Raw genomic sequence first — 18,430 nt, 5'->3', positions numbered from 1 at the left:
GTAGGCCCTTTGCAAACTGGTGTCGGAACTGGAATCAGGTAAAGGGTTACACTGGGGAAAATGGGGAAACGTCAGGACAAGGGTTAGAGAACGTGTTAAAACTTCAAAGAGATTATAGTCCATCTAAGAATCCTTTGACTATGTCGCTGGGCAACTGGCGGCGTAAAAACTCTGTATATTTAGTCTTGGGTGTGGAGACTGTGGGAACTGACCCGAAGGGGTTAATTAAAGTCAATTTTCTTGAAAAGGCCAATCCCGTAAATCCCGTAGAGCCAGTTAGAGAAGAAAAGGAAATACACATGATTAACGACCCAATGAACGCTGTTGTACATTTTACAGGAGAAAGGGGAAACGGGTCGTCATATGCGGTACCAGAGGAACAGGAACCAAAGGATAGACGAGTCCTGGTGGTGGACTATACTAGACTGAAGCCTCAAGATTTAATTGAGCGCGCCACTGGGTTCAGTGACAGTAATCTCTGGCTGGACTGGATGGCTCTAAATGCTAGGGAACAAGAGCTATCTAATTGTGTTGCTTGCGCCTCTGCTAGACCACGTCTGTTCACAAAGCCCGCTCCACTCCATCTGGAGGACAAGTGGGGCTATGATTGCATGTTGCGAATGACTAGGGGAGCGGTGAGTACTGGAGACTGCACTGTCTTGTCCAGTTTGTTTCCTCCAGTTGACAAGCGGACAAAGGCAGGACCATTTTTGCCGAAAAAAGATAATTATACGTGCTTTAAGTTCTCCACAGATAAAGTAATATATAACGTGGGAGAAATCGACCCAAGTTGGTGCGCTGTTACCCAGACGGGAAGAACCACAAACAATGTAAGTGATCCCACCACTTTGATTGGGACTTGGGCTAGAAGTGGACTTTACTATTATTGTGGGCATAAGACTCTTTTGGCTCGTGTTCCTCTGGGAAGTGTGGGGACGTGCGCGATGGTGAGGCTAGGAGCACCTCTTATGCTAATTGGAAATCAGGTAAAAAACATTCCACAGCACAACACACGCACATTGGCAGCTAGGCGGAAGAGACATATCCTGTCCAAAAGGGGGATTGAGGGAACACACGCTTATGACCCTAGGCTGAACTCGCCAACCTGGATTGACTCAATAGGGGTCCCCAGAGGAGTTCCAAGTGAATATAAACTCGTAGACCAAATAGCTGCTGGTTTTGAGAATCTTCCAATAATTTCTGCTCTCTTTCCAGTGACCCCGAACAAGAATGTAGATAGAATCAATTATGTTCACTATAATTTGCTGAGGCTCTCTAACCTTACCAGAGACGGGATGGAAGGGTTAGCGGAGCAGATGGGTCCGACCTCATTAGTGGGAGTCCAAAATAGAATGGCCCTTGATATGTTATTGGCGGAAAAAGGGGGGGTTTGTGCGATGTTCGGTGATCAGTGTTGTACTTTTATCCCGAATAACACTGCTCCAGATGGCTCGGTGACGCGAGCCTTGGAGGGGCTAAAGAGTCTCTCTAGAACCATGCATGACCACTCGGGAATTGACAACCCGCTGGAGAGCTGGATGACCTCAGTGTTCGGAAAGTGGAAGGGGTTTGCTCTGTCAATTATGTTTTCTCTATCTGTATTGGTGGGTATTTTGGTGACCTGTGGTTGTTGTCTCATTCCTTGTGCCCGAAGGTTGGTAGAGAAGGTGATTGTAAAGGCAGTGGACCCTGGGGCGGTGGCCCCTATGTCCATGATGCCGATGATGGATCTGGAAGTAGTCGAGTGGACTGAGGAGTGAACAACAACCTATGTATCGACCTCTGGTGTGCCAGAGGTCGATACATAGGTTGAACAAAAAGTATACATAGGTTGAACAAAAAGTATTTTACCAGCATAATATAATCTGCAGTATGATCATTGCTTTAACAATGTAACAGATAGCTTTAAGATGGCCTTAAGATGTTTATGATGATGTTAACTTTGTATTCCAGGTGCAGTTATAACTATTTTATACATATTGCATATCTGTGCTTATTTGAGTTGATGTTCAGGTTCATTAATGGTTTTGAGCTTCATCTAGTGAGAGTGTCTAGATGATCCATGCTGAGGGAAAACTAGAACATAGAAGGAATTGCAGTACATGCTTACACAACAGTTCATTTTAATATCTTTTATATGTTCATATTCTTGTATTAAGCTTTTAGTAGGGGTTCTTGATTAAAACATTTATTTAGTAGAGGACACATACATAGTCTCAGTTGTTACATATCAGAGTGGCTTCTGTCTCTCTGTCTGGTTAGAGGTTAGGAGCTAGTCGCGAGGTGAAACAGGGTGCAATTGTGGTTAGCACACAGACACACACACACTTAGTTAGAGAATCATTTATAGGTGAAAGTTTAATCATGTTTTGCTGGGGTTGCAAAAAGAGCAGTTTGTCGCAGAACTGCTGCTGAGGTGTCAGGATGACAAGCGAGCATCCGGCAGTGACAGGAAGCACCTGTTATGAACATAGAAGACAATTGTTCTTTTAAACGGTGTCAAAAGTCGTTGTGGTTTTGATTTGATCTATGTATAAAATGTATCTGTGACGTTGAAGGGGCGTCATTAAATTTAAGCCCTGACGGTATAAATATCTGTTTAATGCTTTGATTAAGTTGAAGATCAATTGCTGTTTCTAGTGATCTTCCCACGTGTGAATTAAAATCTTCGTTTGACTTCACCCGGCCGGACCAGTGTGGTTATTCTTCGAGCACCTCTTGTACCCTTCCTCAATTTTTGAACCTTAACAGTTTTCAAGCTGACAAGTAAATTATCCAGCGAGCTAAGTTGAGCTGACCGACGTGCAGTAAGGTTTTCATGCTCTTCACTAACAGCTGATCGCTGAGAATATATCAACAGTAATAATGTCCTGTAATTCCCACGGCTCTGTATGTCACACCTGCGTATGCTTCCCCATCACATTCATCACCTGTTCCTCTGGTGTCTCTGATTGGAGCACGCAGGTGTGTGGAGCAGAGTGAAATCACACACCTAATGCTGTTTTATTCAACCTGGATCTTGGAAGTTTTGATTAACATCAGTGTCAAACATGAACTAACTCTTTGTCCCCTTCAACATTACATGTTGTTTTTTGAAGTAACAGGTTCAGTGATCTTAAAAGGCTGCGGTAACGTGTCGCTGATAAAACACTGAGTCATTTTCAAATTATTCACTTTAGTTCAATTCAGCTTTATTGTTTTATGTGAAAGTCTCCATCCTGTGTCCTTCACTTATCTTTATCCCAGGTGTGAATTGTTCACAGGACTTAAAAGAAGGACGTGTCTGTGGAAAAGGCTCCGGCCAACCTAAACTCCTCCCTCATCAGGACACAGAAGAGCCGCTGAGGCAGCGCCTTGGAGTACGCTGCTGGTCGCGGCACACAGGTGCGCAACAAGATCTCCCGGCCTGCTGGAGGAGGGAAGTCTGGTACTCTGCTGCTTCCCCCAGTTTGCTTCTTGTCAGATCCCAAGTCCTCATCGACGGGCGCCAGAAGGGCAGCCTAAAAGGGCAAAGGTCAAATGTTAGCAAACAGCAACCGATTCTGAAGAAATGTGCTGTGTGATATTCAGAAGTACTGTAACCCGAGTCTCCCACAGAGACCTGATCCAGACTACAGCTCACAAACACAGCTCCTCTACTAACACCTCACTGCAGCTGCACGCTGCTGATCCTGTCTGTGATTAGAAATGATTTCAATAAAGTAAAACAGAGGCTCGTTTTCTATGAGCGTAAACAGGGATCTCTTTTTCAGTCTCAGTGTAACAAACGTGTTTACTGAATAAGTCTTTCAGTAAAAATGTTTTTGTTAATTCAGTAAAATCTGCAAAGATGACTTGTACTGTTGGCAGCAACAAACAGAGACAACAGAGTGTGGGACAGACAGGAAGTCAGGACACGTCTATGTGCTTCACAGTGGGACTAGAACATGAACATTTCTACACACACCACAGGCAGCAACTGTGCAAACCTCCACGTCACCAAAAACACCCTGCAGGTCCCATCAGAGCAACGGCAGAGAAAACAGATGAAAGGTCTGTTAGAGAGAAAAACGCTTCGCTGCTTTCTTACCCGTATGACACCAAAAGGGTTTTGTTTTTTTAATAATAAAGGCTTCATGTTTTACAGTTAAAGGTAAAGCTCATGCAAACATGCAGGCTTATTTGTCTGATCAATGCAAAAGTTCAAACATGTCTCTTTCAAGCCTCATTATCAGCTGAGATCATAGTAAAGACACAGACAGGATCCTGATCCATCTGTTCTTTATATAATTACTGTTTTTACTGTAATGTAGAATATCATGGACATAATACACAGACTGCAGCCTAAATACTGCTAAAAACAGCTCTTTTTATTTTTAAGGTTTCACGTATTAACCTTTTATTATAAAAGTCACCTGATCCTTAGCAGGTGTGTATACAGAAATACACCAGGTCATTATTTAAGCAAAGCGAAGCCAAACTGCTCCTGTGTGACAGATGAAGTCCACCTTTAAACAGCATTTAGATGCTGCTAATGAAACTCGATTAGTGGCAGCACTGGTCTGTGGGCTGGGGACACTGGTGCCACCAGTACAGCGCGCACTTTTCACAGCGCCACCATGTGGACCAAACTGTATTCTGGGTCAAACCTGATGTTTTATCATTTACACTGAACAAAAATATAAACGCAACACTTTTGCTTTTGCTCCTGTTTTCCATGAGCTGAACTCAGAGATATGAAACATTTTCTACAAACACAAAAGACCCGACACTCGCAAGCAATGTTCCCTCTAAGCTGCGCGCGTACACAATTGCGCACTGCTGGCACGGTCTCTGCACAGAAAATCTGCGTTGCGCGCACAAAAAAAAAAAAAAAAATTCACCTGAATTGAAATTAAAATGAAAACTTTAACAATCCTGTTTTGCAGTGTTAGTCAGTGACTGGCTGCTCCCGTATAGGATTAGAACGAGGCCACCTTATCCCGTAGTCCAGCCAATCACGCGATTCACATTCGTATATACGCAGCTAATCAACGTCGCTGTCAGGCTCTGACGCGTCCTTATGCGCCGACACCGGTGTTTTAGCAAAGCGGCTGATGTGGAGTGAAGCCACGTTAATGACAACGTGTACAACCATTGGAGATGTGAGCAGGACCGACGGAACAACTGACGGGAAAAGTGTGGACTTTATACCAGTTTTTAAATTGTGTTGATCGGCCGCGTACAACCAGAGTTATGATAAAAATATCTGCAATGTTTGGTTTTCTTCCTGAATACTGTCGTTGTTTATATTTACTGCGGGAAGAAACGGTGAAAACGCCGTTTTATAAGGAAAACGCTCGAAAGCCTGTGAGCAAAAACAACACCCCACCACCCTTTCCTATTGGTGGAAAAATGTACCATGTGGACCAATCAAAAATTATATGGCAAGGGTTAGAAACGGGAGGAAGTTTTAGGAGTGACGGCGGTGCTTGGAGATGTGAGAGATTTGCGACGTTTAGCGCAAATCTTATGTAGTGAGTGTGTAGTGTAGTCAGCAGTTTTGTTGTGTGTGTCAGAACAATGAGGCGACTGCTGAATGTTACAGGTGTTACAGCAGTGATACATCTGCTGTTGTCCTGCAGGTATCAGGCTGTTGTTCTCCTTCATCTCATAGTGGACACAAATTATTTTTTGGAGTGGCACAAATAATTTGTGTGGCATCAGATTTGATGCAGAACAGCTGATTGTTCTGTAAATAGTTTGAAATGTTTAATTAAAAAACGCCTTGGCTACATTTTTAGGTAAACAGCTGCAAAAAACTTTGTTTGCATAACTCGGTTACTTTTTTGAAGAAGTAACTATATAATTAATTGCCCAACATTGGTCATTATATCCTGTATTTCTTTGGCTATGGTCCATAGCCAAAGAAAGCTCGTTTATGACCAGCATCATGTAAATAAGCGCTCTGTAGAACCATCGCTCCATCCTCCAATCCAGCAGGTGGCGTCAGCGTGCCCGCAGGGTGAACGTCAGCCACAAACGAAGCCGAAGAAAACGTTAGCGTCATTTCCTGGTTGCTGTGCGACAAGCAACTGTAAAACTCGAAGCTCTGAACGCGGTCCTCTGTCATATAAATCTGCGAGTGGTCTCTGCGTGAGGCGAGCGGCTTTTCCCGGTGAGTGAGAGATTGAGCGTGAGGTCCGGAGTGCGCACAATGAATAAAAAGGGCTCTGAGAAAACACGCCATGTGGTAGCCTGGCTTAACAAAGCGGAGTGGGATCAGGTTCGGGACTACCTTTACTCGATGGACTCCTCTCTGCAGAGGTTTGCGTTAGAGAGGATATCGGCTTGGAGGGCCAGGTGCGCTGATAGTTTTCCCGTGGCCGTGGACTGCACAGCAGACCTCGTGCGCTGCCAGGTGCGGGACCGGTCCGGACAGCTTACCGGAGATGACTTGACCCTGATGTACGGGACGGCCCTGGTAAGATTTGTTAATCTTATCACGGATCGCCAGCAGGGGAGAAAGGCCCAGCCGCTGAGGCAACTGGCTGGAAACTTGAACATCCCCGAGTGGGTGGTGGATCTGAGGCACGAAATCATGCGTGGGACTCTTCCTTCTTTGAAATGGTGCCGAAAGGGATGTAAGGTGGCCCTGGAGTGGCTCCAGCAGGAGTTTTGGTCCAGACAGCTGGGAGGAGGCCCCGATGAGCAGCTCGTTGCCAGGCAGAAAGAAGTGGATGCCTGCAGAAACGCTCGGGAGCTGCTGATCTCTTTTCAGAAGGACCAGTACCAAGCTTTTGATGATGGGTCTCCTGAAGACAAGGGGAAGAGCTTGTGGCAGGCCCCCTTAGCAGACATGAGTTCGTTGCTGGGTGAGATCAAGCAGTTTGCACTGGGGTCCAGGGAGCTGTTGATTGATGTGCTGCTGGAAGACGGTTTTCTTGTTCCTACCATGGAGCAGCTGGAAGCATTAGGCTGTGCAACATCTGACAGTGCCAGTCCCACTGAGCCCAGAGTCCCACAAACCTTCCTGCGCTTTTGGCTGCCCCTGCTAAAGATGCTTAACTCTTCGTCTTTCATTCACCTCTTCCTGGAGAAGCTCTTTGTGGAACTGAAGCTGCTCAGCAAAGAGCCCAACGGTCACAGGTGTTTCTATATTTCTGCATGGATTTCAGAAGTCTTCCTCTGCAACAACAACAAATTTGAATATCATTTTGAGACAAGGTTGCAGAAGAAAGCCAGAATGAAGGACAGGATTTTCATCGACCGCATCAAGCTGAGGTGGCAGCAGCTTCTCTCTGCATGTCTGGATGCCCCCTGCATCAGCACACCTCACCTGATCCAGCTAGTCCTGGATGACATGGAGCATCCCCCCCCTCAGGAAACCAGAGAGAAGCTGTTCCAGCTCTGCTCCATCTACACACAGACAGAGCGCTCAGAGGCCAGCACACCTCTGCAGCAGCAGCAGCCCATATATACTGTGAGTATGCTGCTGGACCAGATGCAACACTCCTCACCGATGGACTCGGAGAGAAGTGAGGAGCGCAAATGGGCAGACGTGCAGGCTGAAAGAGCACTTGCCCTCAGACACGTAGCAGCATCCCCGGGGCCTCGGCTCCAGCCCGGCCAGCTGAGGGCCTCCTCTGGAGCAACAGCGAGCTCAACAAACTGAAATGTGGACTGAAGCTTTTTTAAGTTACTTGTGTTATTTTTGTTACTTGTGTTATTTTTTGTTTTATGTTAAATGGTAAATGTTTTATGTTAAGCACAAGATTGTTGTTGTTGTTGTCATTCCAGCCTCCGCTGACTCTTGTTGTGCTAGAAGCAGTTTTGAAGCAAAAATACAATATTCAGAAGACAAAATGTTGTGGAATTTTAACCATGAGCACAGTGCAGGTTCAGCAGTTGTGATTGTTTCTGTCCAGTCGAGCTCGTTAACTAAACATGTTGGCAGAAGCAGAAATAAAACTTTCAGAAGACAAAATGTTCTGATTTAAAGAAGGACCAAAGGAAGGAAAGCATAGGTTTTGATTAAGTCTGATAAACTAGAATTATAAGGTATTGTTACATTAAAAGGAGCAAAATGAAATAAAAAGGCTATATCAAAAACAGGTTATAACATAGGAAATGTGAGGTTTTAAAATGAAGTTAGTGTCAGCGTTTTAAGAGAGTGGTAAAATGATGAGTAACGTTGAAGAATATATATAAATACAAGTCTATAAGTCAAGAACATAATTAGGATAAGGCTTTTGATTAAAGAGTCCCAACTATGATAAGTTAGGGAGATGCAGGAAAAGGTGTTTTGTTTCCTTTGCAGAAGATCTCGGCGACCACAGGGGGTGAGGATCCTGGAGGCCCGAGGCCGGATGGACCACAAGAGAGGGTCAGAGCGAGGACACAATGTATTGCGACCTCTGGTGTACCAGAGGTCGAGAGAGGGAGTGTGGAGCAGGGAAATTATTTTACTGCTATTGTTAAATAATCGTCATCGTCACCATTGCATTAATAATATAATCTGCAGCATTGATATTGCATTCAGAGGTTTAAACAGTGTGTGTCTTTCAGAAAGACTAAGTTGCAGAAAGTTTGCATTAATGAAAGCAGAGTCTAAGTTATTCTGAGGAGCAGGTTAGACGAGGCTATTTGATGAGCCTCTGGTCTGGTGGAAGGTCAGAAGTGCAACGGGTGAGATGAGAGAGCATTTGAGGACGACATATACACACACACACTTAGTTAGAGAGAATCATTTATAGGTGAGAGGTTAGTTATGTTTACTCGCAACTGTGAAAGAGGAACAGTTTCTTGTTGTCTCGGCAAGAAAGAGGAAATACCTGGTGTGAATACGTATGAATGGACGGTGACTGGACGGACGAACTGAACTAAGGTTGGACCAACTGGACACTGAGGTAAAGACTGGACTAAGGCTAAGCACATGACTGATGACTGTTCTGTTTTAAGTTCATTTTCATGACATAGATTGGATCATGAGTGGGGAAAACTGAGCATTTTTAGTTTTGTACATTATTTTGACACATGAAATGTGTCAAAATAAAGGGGGGATTTAAGGTTTAAGTTGAAATGGGTTTAGGATCATTTTAGGACTTTTGGGGTGTTTGATGATTTAGATATGGTAAAACTGAGGCAGACATTGTTATTTTCATGTTTAAGTTGAAGGATTAAAATGAACTGAATCCTGGTTAGAAGATAAACTCTTTACACACATAAAGAGCATTTAGATTAAGTAAAGTTAATATAAAGGATAGAGCCCAGAACATGATATCTTGAACCAACTTTGAATAATTAAGGGAACATTAGATGAACACAGTAGATTAGTGAGGTGTACCAGAGAGAGGCTTTTTGTTTTCTATCCTTTACAGGAGAACATTCCAGTAACACAGCGACCACAGGGGTGGCAAGAATCTCCAGTTTCGCAAACAGGTCACATCTGGATTACACGCTGTGGACAGGGCGACCCCGGAGGCAAAGGTGGTGTGGCTGAAGGTGCTCAAACGCAAGTGGAAGGAGCCACGCTGGACTGGTCCATACGAGGTCGTTGCCAGGACAACTACAGCAGTCCAACTGAAAGGGAAGGGCGACACCTGGTATCACTGGTCGCAGTGTGCACCAGCACATGAGAGCTTGGTTGAGGAAGAGGCTTCAACCAACACAGGTGTCAACAAACAGAGGCAGAATAAACCCTCTCACCTGTGCAACAGGCCATTCAGTAGTCCACCTGGAAGGCTGAAGAAAGAAGAGCAGCAGCGGAGAAGGTCGTCACGCCATCAGAAAGGGGCAGTGATAAGTTAAAGGCTCCACAAAGAGGGGAGTTTCAGTCCAGAATCTAAAATCTATATAACAAGTCTAGAATACAAAGTTTATATAACATGATGCAAACAACCGAATCAGAGACACGTAATGGGAAGAAACGTATTAAAATGTTCCTTACAACTACATGTGTATTATATGCGATAATAGTAACCATGGCTCTGTTGTCTTTTGTCTGTATTTTGCAAGGCACTCCGGACCCCTTGTCTGAACACGGAGGCCAGTCCAGCCCAGCAGTTCCTGAGACTGTAGGTCCTAAAACAGGATCGCTAGAAAGACAAAAGCGCGAGGGGTCAGGTAAAGGTGATGAATGTCTCAGCAGAAATAATGGCATAGAGTTGAACTATGTTAAAGGGTCTACCAGCTCATTCATGTTAGATTTGTGTGACGTCATTAAATGTACAGGAGCCAGTAGTAGATGGAAAGTGTCAGACAACAGTGGGACCATTTATGCCAAAACAAGATAACTATGCATGTTTTAAGTTCTCTACTGATAATGAAAAGTACAAGGTGGGAGAGATCGATCCAACTTGGTGTGCCGTCACACTTCAGGGACGAACCACCAACAATGTAAGCGGCCCTAGCACGGTAATTGGAACCTGGGCAGGAAGTGGGCTCTATTATTATTGTGGGGAAAATACTCTGTTGGTTCATGTTCCTATAGGAAGCGTAGGGACATGTGCGATGGTGCGATTAGGAGCTCCACTCATGCTGATTGGGAATCAGGTAAAGGCTATTCCACAACGCAACACACGTACTCTAGCCGCCAGACGTCTGAGACATGTTTTGGTCAAAAGAGGGACCCAAGGTACACATGCTTATGATCCTCGCCTGAACTCGCCTAGGGGAGTTCCAGACGAATATAAGCTGGTGAATCCGATAGCTGCAGGATTTGAGAGTATATTCCTTTGGGTAACACCTAATAAGAATGTTGACCGCATTAACTATGTTCATTACAATCTGCTGAGACTTTCTAACCTAACCAGGGACGCCATGATGGGGTTCGCAGAACAATTGGGTCCAAGTTCTCTGATGGGAGTTCAAAATAGGATGGCGCTTGACATGTTATTGGCAGAGAGGGGAGGTGTGTGCTCGATGTTTGGAGATATGTGCTGCACGTATATCCCCAATAATACTGCCCCAGGTGGCTCAGTAACCCGAGCTCTGCAGGGCCTGAAAACTTTGTCTAAAACCATGCATGAGCACTCAGGGGCCTGTTCTTCGTACCGCGCTAAGTGAGTTAGCTGGATGAGATTGTTGACGATTTCGCGTGATCCTGGATCGTTCGGTTCCCCGAAGCCCATCCGGGACTTGCTGTCATAGCAACAGAGCCGTAAGCGTAAACCTGCTGGGGAGCAGGTTTACTTTATGTAAACAGGATTAGATCGCGGCCACGCAGGTATGTCCGCGTCATTCATACGAAAGCAACAGCGATATTCCACCACTGTTTCACCATAAATAAATAACATCAATGTAACTAAAGATAATGCAGCACTTGATCCTTTTATTGATTTCACACAGATACATACAGGTCATTCCCTAAAAAAGGGAAATGTACTATTAACATTCTATTACATGTATGTGATTATTACAGATGTAATTCATATTTCAGAGTAGTAATTGTAAATTACTTCGTGTAATCAAGATGAGAGACCACGGCTATAAAAGCGAAGGTGGATTTGGGAAGTCTGTCGCAGTCATATCCTGTCCGTTTACGCGAGCAACCCATTGCGGAAGGTGCAAGCTTGATAAGGAGAGTCCTCAGAATTCAGCGTATATTGCGGGACAGACAGGATCCTTTAGCTCAGCGCGACAGTGTGCTCATAGAGAGATATCGATTTTCCCGTGAGGGTATTATTTACTTAACCAACTTGTTGACGAGGGGGTGCAGGACCACCACCTGTCTTTTTTTTTGCTCTGCCCTTTTCTTGGTTGCTGTTATGAACAAACAAACAGAGTATTCCAGGGTCTCTTTCCAAGAGACGACAAGCAATATAAGTGATAAATATTACCATTCTGTAGAATATTCTTATATTTCACTTTTACTTGTTCCCATGTTCTAGTGGGTCCTGTTGTGGCTCTAATGTGAAAGGGGATATAATATAACATATTATAATATAATATAATGTAATATAATATTGGATAATATGGTGTGATATGATAAATCTACCCTACCGCCTACTGGTGTTGGCCAGAGGGGCCGATGGCGCAATATGGCAGCCTGGCTTCTGTCAGTCTGCCCCAGGGCAGCTGTGGCTACAACCGTAGCTGCCTCCACCAGTGTGTGAATGTGAGAGTGACTGAATAGTGGCATTGTAAAGCGCTTTGGGTGCCTTGAAAAGCGCTATATAAATCCACTCCATTATTATTGTTATTATTAAATTACTTACGAGTTTGATTTGTCAGCAACTTTCTGCCAGCCCTCTCTCCTTGCTTTTGCAGCCTTTGCAGTGTTCCCTTGCGTTTTAATTAAACTCTGAAACTCCTGAAATCCCTCACTCAAGAGTTCTTGCTCTGCTGCCGAAAAATACCGAGCGCGCTCCTTCGACATTTTCGCCGACCAATCAAAGGGTTGCCGATCAATGTTTCTACTATCGATGCGTAGCCCCTGTTGGGCCACCCAGTGATCTCACATTACTTCATCCAGCTATACTAATCGTCAACAACAGGTGTGTTCGGGGAACCGGAATAGCGAGCTCAGAGTTAGCGCGATGATTTGGTCTTGGATGTTTCATTTGATCTTGGATGTAGTAAGCGACGTACGAAGCACAGGGCCCAGGTATTGAAAACCCGCTGGCATCCTGGATGACATCTGTGGATGACATCTTATTACCTTAAAAGGCAAGTAATGAAGAAAGGAGAAGTTATATGTCAGTTTATAGTTATTAAAAGTATATGTGATGTACCCTTGTTTGCACGAATTGAACTTTTGTCCATCTGTCACCCTGTATTTTTGAACTGTATTGACGTAGGTGTGATATGTTATCCTATAAAACCAGAACCCAGTGTATTTTTGTCAGAGCAACCCATTCTGTATGCTGACGGTTGGTTGTTCTCCTGTGATAATAAAACTCATCGTTTGATTGCACTTTTCCGGAGCCTCCGTTGTTTTTTGTCTGGTCTGAAGTTGATCGATTTCGCAACAGTATGCACAAATATGACCCAAGATGGGACTCGCCAACCTGGATTGACTCAATAGGAGTTCCCAGGGGAGTTCCAGATGAGTATAAGTTAGTTGATCAGATAGCGGCCGGCTTTGAAAGTGTGTTTCTATGGATAACTCCGAATAAAAATGTCGATCGCATTAACTATGTCCATTATAATGTGTTGAGACTCTCTAATCTCACTAGGGACGCGGTAGAAGGCCTTGCGGAACAATTAGGCCCGAAGTCGTTAATGGGAATCCAGAATCGAATGGCCCTGGACATGTTGTTGGCTGAGAAAGGTGGTGTCTGTGCCATGTTTGGGGACATGTGTTGCACGTTCATACCCAACAATACTGCACCAGACGGTACGGTTACTAGGGCGCTTGAGAGTCTGAAAATGTTATCTAAAACCATGCATGAGCAATCAGGTGTGAACACTGGACCGGGAGACTGGTTCACGTCTGTCTTTGGGCAATGGAAGAGTGTTGTTATGTCTGCCATGTTTTCTTTTGTTGTTTTTCTTGTCATATTGATGATTGGATGTTGTCTCATCCCTCTGGTCCGGCGGCTTTTAGTAAAGATGCTGGAGAGAGCCCTGAGCTCAGGCTCAGCAGGTTCAGCTGCGCCGGAGTCCATGATGCCTTTGAGGGAGATTGTAGGCTGGACGGAGGAGTGAGACAAATCCTGGTGTAAGTTGGGCTCGCAAGCGAGCCCAAGAGGAGGAGTTGTCAAGAAAAACATGTAATTTCACTGCCATTATTTCATTATTATTTCATTAGTCTGCATCACTTAGTATCAGTTGATCATCACCATTATCATGTATCATTTATCATTTAGTAAATCTGCTTAATCTTGTATTCCAGAGCACGCAGAATAAGACACATTCCTCTGTAATATTCTATTATGCAAAAACCACCAGCATCTCTGTGGCTCCAGGCGGCCCAAAGTAAAGTCAGATGAGGACAGCGACCTTTTGTTGGCCTGGACAGACAATCTCACAAACTGCACACTCGGACACACAATTGTTTAGACCAGATGTTTTCCCTCATCCATATCTGGGAACATAAAGCCTGAGAAAGTGTTAGGTTTCTGAGAAGCTGAGTTCTAGGAAATGTTCTGACGTCATATTAGGCTATAAAGCTTTCTGTAACGAGCAGAGAAGATCGAAGACCGGCTTCCCACACTGTATAACTGTGTGTGTTTAATAAATCACTTTTTGGACACTTCTGGGGACTCTGTCTGTGCTTATTTTTCCTTCCAAATAAAAAGAACCTTTACAAAAGAACTGTGCATTTCGTGTTGTTAAGACTGTTTCATCTGGGACCATTTTGCAATCTAACGCAAGCTTAATTAAGGATTCTGTTTGTTTTATTCCTTCTAAGCCCAAATGAATTTCTTGTGAATCTGTCTACTGTGAGCCTGGTGATTTTGTTACTGATGCCTGACTGCCAACTGTATAAAACAAAAAACTACACACAATATTCGAAGCACATAGCGCACAGTCGTAAATTCACCCTAATTTTGGTATGATCTGAGCTCAGGCACTGGGTGACTGAGCATAGCACTTACGCATGTGAGCGAGGGGGGAGAAACTGCTGCAGGAGAAGCGTAGACAGGCAGACAGAGGAGAGCTTAAGTTTGACCAGGTACCAAAGCAAATCATTCATACTGTACAAATAATGTAAATATGACGGTGTATCACAAAAGATTGATATCAAACTGATCACTTGACCCATATTACGTTACTTGCTCTTGGAGTGAATCAACAAATGGGGAAATGAAAATCCGAACAACAACAATGATGTTTTTTTAGAGAGTCTTAGCTTACATGTGTGTTTATTTCATATTTTCAGTTGTTTCCCTCCACGGCTAAACAAAGCACTGTAATCGGTTTCAGTTATGTACTGATGAACACAACAATTGACATAAGTGGCTTCTTTCAAAGAAAAAACTCAGGTAGATTTTATTTTATATATTATGCTTTGTATGTTGTTCAGTATATTTCTATGCAAAACAAGAGGAATTTCAATACACAGCAGTATATTCACAGCTGAAACCAGATATTTACATACACTTTAGGGAAAAAACATAAAAACATTTTTTTTTTCTGTTAAACATCAATTTAGAGTGAACTTGCAACTAGAAGATCACTGGCTGCTCTCTGCCCAGCATGGAGGTCACTGCAAACTCTCGGTACCTCAGCAGAGCTGGCAATATCATCAAGGACTACTCTCACCCCAGCAACCAACTGTTTGAACTATTACCGTCAGGCCGACGGTACAGGTCACATAAAACCAGGACAAACAGATTCAGGGATAGCTTCTTTCCCAGAGCTATCACCGTAGTAAATAAGAACAAAAACAATTGAACCTATTCCATACCGTCACTGTCATTATATTATGCTGCTATTCATACTGTCATTATATTAATGCTGCTATCCTGTATATATTGTACAAACTATTGTTTGAGTACTTACGATTGTTTTTTTGTACTTTTTATATTTTACATTTATATTTATTATTGAAACTTGCACCAAGGGAGTGGCACTCCAATTTCGTTGTACTCTGTACAATGACAATAAAGGCTATTCTAACTTGTTTTGTTTTAGATAAATAAATATTGAAATATCTTTTGAATTAGTTAAATGTCAGAATATATATAGAGAGAGAGCTGTCTATTATTTATCACTTTCATCAAATTTAGGAGTACATATACACTAAGTTTATTGTTAATTAAGAAGAAAACTGCAGATGATTGCATTCTGATCTTAAGCAGCCTCTGATAGGTTAGTAGAGTCGGATTTTTTAGTAGAGTCCTCTGGGGTGGCAAAAAGAGCAGTTTGTCGCAGAACTGCTGCTGAGGTGTCAAGACGACAAGCGAGCATCCGGCAGTGACAGGATGCACCTGTTATGAAGATGGAAGACGATGTTCTTTTAAACTGTGTTAAAAGGTCATTGTGGTTTTGATTTGACGTATGTATATATCCTGTCTGTGACGTATGAAGGGGCGTCAGTAAACAAACCCTGATGCTATAAAATATCTGTTCATGCTTTGATTAAGTCGAGGACTACTGGCTGTCTGCGTACAGAGTGTCTTCCCACACGTGTGTTCATTAAAATCATCGTTTGACTTCACCCGGCTGGATCGGTGTACTTATTCTTCGATCACCTCTTGTACCCTTCCTCAATATTGAATCTTAACACTACATTTTTAGGTAAACAGCTGCAAAAAACTTTGTTTGCATAACTCGGTTACTTTTTTGAAGAAGTAACTATATAATTAATTGCCCAACATTGGTCATTATATCCTGTATTTTGCAGACAGAGTTACAGACTCTCTCCCAGACCACAGACTCATAATACAAGTCAGCGCTTTATTAAAAAAAAAAGAAAGAAAGAAAGTTGTGTTTTCAAAATTAGAGTTATTTTTACTTCCAATAGTGTTAACATACTGCACAGGTCAGGAACAAGATTTTTTGTTACATTTTCATTGTAAGTGGGCTGAAGCAGTTAATTAAAAGTAGTCTAACATGCCACACCTGTGAGGTGTGGCATGTCAAGGTGCTGATTAGACCGCATGAATATTGCACAGGTGTGTCTGAGACTGCCCACAATAAAAGGCCACTCTGAAATATGCCGTACATGTGTAGCACAATGACACACATGTCGCAAAACCAGTCAGGATCCGGTTCAGCTCATGGAAACAAAAGTGTTGTGTTTATATTTGTGTTCAGTGTAACAAATACTGAGACGTCTAATAATGTTGTGTGTTGTTCATCTGAGGACGCTGCAGAGAACCAGATTATTTTTATTATCCTGTTTGTCTGTTATGTGAACCTTTAGAGGATGTACCTTATAATGACTGAGTGTGTTTATCGCACTATGTTAAATGTAACTGTGAGCGACACGAGGCTTACTGCTCATGGTTACCTCATCAGTGGTGAAGTCAGCCAGCTTGATGCAAGAAAGAGGAAGAACAAAAGGATGAAAGAGCAACACACAGATGAAAAACAAAAACAGACTTTCTAACCGACAGAGCTGAAATCTGAACATGTCACCAGCTGCAGGAGGCAACGCTCTGAACCACGTCGTTCCTCCTCCAGATGGAGCTTTTACTGCCTATAGTCTCTTGACATACAATGGTTGGATTGTCCTATGATACTGTATCAGCTGAGCCTCAAATTCTTATGATCTCGAGCTTCTTCAGTCTCAGTGAATCCTTAGTTGGCTCAGATGCATCATCTGGTGTTTGAGTGTAACAAGGTGGTTGTAACACAAAAGGTGTGTATGTGTTTGTGTAAACAGGTGAGTGTGGTTTGTAGTGTCCAACTAAAGCAGCGTGTCTAACCAACCACATCTCCAGGGCTGAATCAGGTGACCACGAGCCATCGCTCCACAGCTGCTGAGGGAGCTACAACCCTCATTCAGCCTTTCATAGACATACGGCAATGAACTGTATGAACAATAAACTTTATTCATACACACAAATCCCTTTAGGGTTGTGTCAGCGAGGGCAAACGTGCCACATCAAATACATGGAGCTACAAGCTGTGGTGACCCACTGTCAGTAAGGGAGCTTTATTACACACACACAGCATCAAATCATAACAACAGTTACCTCAAGCTACTTCTATGTTATAAGGCAAAGACCCTGCAGTTACACAGGGAAACATTAGGTGACCGTCTGTGAGCGACAGTGGGAACCAAAGCCTCTAACAAACATCCATCGATAGATGAGGGGCAGACGGGCTGAATGCAGAGAGGTCTACTAACACATGTTGAGTGAAGAAGAAACACCCAGTGCATTATGGGGAACTTAGACCTATAACTTAGACCTGTGTGCGCCTTAGCATATGCTACTTCCGGCGCATAGCGCTTAGTTTCCGGTGTGATATTCGCTCCTTGTTCACGGTCGGGTTTTTCAACCAAATGGACGAATCAAGTGGCAATTTACATTTTTCGAGATGTCGAATGTATCTGTAGATGATGTTGATCGACTTGTCGATATTTCCCCCCCGCGCCTCAGAGCAAACGAGAGAAAGGATTCAGATTTTATACTTCTCAGTATCTGTAAACAGCGCTCCCTCGTTTATGTTATAAATAATTATAAATTTGTTGTGTTTTCTTTAACAATGTCAGAAGGAGAGAGGCACTGAGGCACCGTCTTCCGCCCCCCGATGCTCCTGCTGCGCCTCCTCCTTCTGACAGGAACTGCCTACAGAACAAGCATGAATGATGCCTGAGTGGACACACACAACTCACAAGTTCCTGGCTCTGTCAGCTCCTCTGCAGAGGGTTTCCCTAAGAAGGTGGACCTAGCAGGGTCACCGGGGGACGGGGAGCTGTGCCTCACGGCCCTCACTTCGTCGGAGAAACCCTCATGCAGAGCTCAGAAACTTCTGTGTTGAGTATGTCGCTGTGAGCCTCCACCATTGAACTAGTGGGTGCAGCCTGAACTGTCTAGAGACAGACCAGACCAGCTGCACAACACAGACACTT

General features: G+C 43.6%; 1 long non-coding RNA gene and 1 pseudogene across 1 annotated transcript; one reads left to right on the top strand and one right to left on the bottom strand.

Moving 5' to 3' along the window:
• Positions 1-3,174: 3,174 nt before the first annotated feature.
• Positions 3,175-18,426, bottom strand: LOC146696161 (uncharacterized). Its single transcript, XR_014923173.1, has 2 exons — positions 16,862-18,426; positions 3,175-3,500 (listed from the first exon to the last, which is right to left on the bottom strand). It is a non-coding gene; the product is annotated as an uncharacterized LOC146696161 (long non-coding RNA).
• On the top strand, positions 6,002-7,732 carry LOC146696162 (ribosomal biogenesis protein LAS1L-like; annotated as a pseudogene).
• Positions 18,427-18,430: the final 4 nt, after the last annotated feature.

Source organism: Copadichromis virginalis, linkage group LG12 (genome assembly GCF_057382275.1).
Source record: "Copadichromis virginalis isolate Kocher_CV1m ecotype Utaka linkage group LG12, C_Virginalis_male_GT1.1, whole genome shotgun sequence".
Lineage (NCBI taxonomy): Eukaryota > Metazoa > Chordata > Actinopteri > Cichliformes > Cichlidae > Copadichromis > Copadichromis virginalis.
The sequence above is the reverse complement of the archived record's forward strand: the minus strand, read 5'-3'. Positions and strand labels throughout refer to the sequence as shown.